The sequence below is a fragment of the Colobus angolensis genome, unplaced genomic scaffold (genome assembly GCF_000951035.1).
Source record: "Colobus angolensis palliatus isolate OR3802 unplaced genomic scaffold, Cang.pa_1.0 Scaffold35, whole genome shotgun sequence".
Taxonomy (NCBI): Eukaryota; Metazoa; Chordata; class Mammalia; order Primates; family Cercopithecidae; genus Colobus; species Colobus angolensis.
This window is the reverse complement of record NW_012116821.1, coordinates 6,956,675-6,959,391: the sequence shown is the minus strand read 5'-3', so window position 1 is coordinate 6,959,391 and position 2,717 is coordinate 6,956,675. Positions and strand designations below refer to the sequence as shown.

The 2,717-nt window shown below is 42.3% G+C and overlaps 1 protein-coding gene across 1 annotated transcript in view; it reads right to left on the bottom strand.

The window, feature by feature from the left end:
* PPIL6 (peptidylprolyl isomerase (cyclophilin)-like 6) overlaps nucleotides 1-2,717 on the bottom strand; it is a 53,936-nt gene that overhangs the window by 24,939 nt on the left and 26,280 nt on the right. The gene's annotated exons all lie outside the window — the stretch shown is intronic.

Genomic DNA, 2,717 nt, shown 5'->3' with positions numbered 1-2,717 from the left:
GGAGGTGGAGCTTGCAGTGAGCCAAGATCCCGCCACTGCACTCCAGCTTGGGTGACAGAGCAAGACTCCATCTCAAAAAAAAGAAAAGAAAAAAAAAAAAGAATATGAATAAAAAATACGTGCTGCAAACAGAATTCATGTTCAAAATTTCATATCCTACAGTGATAACTCATTTATTTACCTAGTGTATTGGAAATAAAGTTTCCTGTAATGTAACAAGGTTTTTTTCAGGTGTTCACATGCTATGCATATTTTGGTTTAGGCAATGCTCCCACTATAAAAAGACTCCATGAACAAGTTATTTTTTAATCTATCCACAGCTAAAAGAGGAGCAAAGCTAACTCTAGTGAAAAGAATGGGCTCTGAGGTCTGTCCTCTCTCCCCCATCCTCCCCATCAGTATCTCTCTACGAACTTCAGCTCTACTCCGCTCCCTCCTTTAATACAGTGCTCAATAAATGTTTATTGAAGGACTACGCTTTTTTTTTTAGAGTCAGTATGAGCAATTTACCTATAATAAAAGTGTGTGTGCTATTTTTCAAAAAAAACGATGCAACATCAAGCACGTAAAGAGAATTTATCCCAGAAAGGCCATGCAGCATCTAAATTATACTATTTCTGAAGCTGGCTCAGAAGTTAATTGATAAGCCTTAAGTCTGCAACCCGACTCACCTAACACTCAGCCACAGTTCACTACACAGCCCCAGGCAACTCTCGAAAGAAGTTGTCATGGCTGAAGGCTAAATCTGGAAATGGGGAAGTTGAGGGCCCCCTCCATCAATTCCTTCAGATCCTAGGGGTTGGTTCTCTCAGGGAACTCCGCCCGGGTGGTCTTCTCCCCTGCCAACTTACCTACCCATCGGTCACATTCCCTTACCCCCTCCCTCCCACACTCACCAACATTACTCTTGCCCTCTGCTTCAGATCTCCTAGGTGAATATTTTATATTGACACCATTTCAATCCGTATTTACTATTCTTTTTTTGTGGCCACAGTCCACCCTCTTGAATTCAGCCCTGTATATCTGATATTATTGCTATACTTCTGACAACAAATTCAGAGTCCCGAATACTGGTTTAAGCAAATTTTAAAGTCAGATGATTTTGATGAAAATGTTGATGTCGGTTACTTTTTCCAAGCCTGTTTGCTTATCTGCATAAACAGGGATAATGGTAACTGCCTTACAGGTAGCTCTGAGGATGAAATGAAATAACACAGGTAGAGCACTCCGGCAGTGCCTGGCAGAGTGTCATGCCCGTGCAGCATCACATGCTTCTAGAATGCCCCCTCATTATCATCATCTTCATCATTCTGCTCAATATGATGATGATGATAATAAAATGCATTAAATTTATCTCAAAAGATCCTTCTGAACTCACACTGAAGAAATGTCTTATGAATAGAGGAAATGTGGTAAGGGCCTTTGGTGTTCTAGTTCTATTTGATAATATAAAACAACTCATTCTGGAGAAGAGCTCTGAATGCACAGAATGTGGCCAGGTACGGTGGCTCATGCCTGTAATCCCAGCACTTTGGGAGGCCAAGGTGGGAGGGTTGCTTGAGGCCAGGAGTTCAAGACCAGCCTGGGCAATATAGTGAGACCCTGTCTCTACAAAATTTTTTTTTTTTGAGACAGAGTCTTGATCTGTTGCCCAGGCTGGAGTGCAATGGCACCATCTCGGTTCACTGCAACCTCTGCCACTCGGGTTCAACCGATTCTCCTGCCTCAGCCTCCTGAGCAGCTGGGACTACAGGCACGTGCCACCACAACCAGCTAATTTTTGTATTTTTAGTAGAGACGGGGTTTCACCATATTGGCCAGGCTGGTCTCAAACTCCTGACCTCATGATCCACCTGCCTTGGCCTCCCAAAGTGCTGGGATTACAAGTGTAAGCCACCGTGCTCGGCCTACAAAAATTTTTAAAAATTAGCTGGTCATGGCGGCATGTGCCGGTAATCCCTGCTACTTGAGAGGCTGAAGTGGGAGGAGTTCAAGGCTGCAGTGAGACCTATGATCATGCCATTGCATTCCAGCCTGGGTGACAGGCTAAGACCCATGCCTATATTCCCAACACTTTGGTGGGGCTGAGGCAAGAGGATTGAGTCTTTGAGTCCAGGAGTTCAGGACCAGCCTGGGCAACACAGAGAGACCCTGTCTTTACAAATTTTTTTTTTTAATTTGCCAGGCATGGTAATGTGTGCCTGTAATTCCAGCTACTTGGGAGGCTGAGGTGGGAAGATCACTTGAGTCCGGGAGGTTGAGGCTGCAGTGAGCTGTGATTGTGTCACTGCACTCAGCCTGAGCAACAGAACAAGACCCTGTCTCAAAAAAAAGAATGTGGGAATGCCTTCATTTCTCTCGAATCCATTCAAAGTCACATAATAATACATAATGGAGGTGGACCTTATAAATATAAAAACGCATACTTGATTAGAACCCTAGTAGTTAGAAAAACACAGAAAAGTTCATTTAGACAATTAATTTAAAAGTTGTGTGAAAACTCCTACTGGAAAGAAATCCTATAAATGTAAGTCAAATGGAAAGCCTGAAGCATATTAATTATTTTGTAATGCTCCAGAAAATTCGCAACATGAATGAAATGTTTTATGAGTTATAAACATATTGTGCTTATCAAAGCAGTTCATTCTTTTGTTTTTATTTGTTTTTACTACTTTCATTCATATCTCTTTACTTTCAGCCAACTCACACCATAGCAA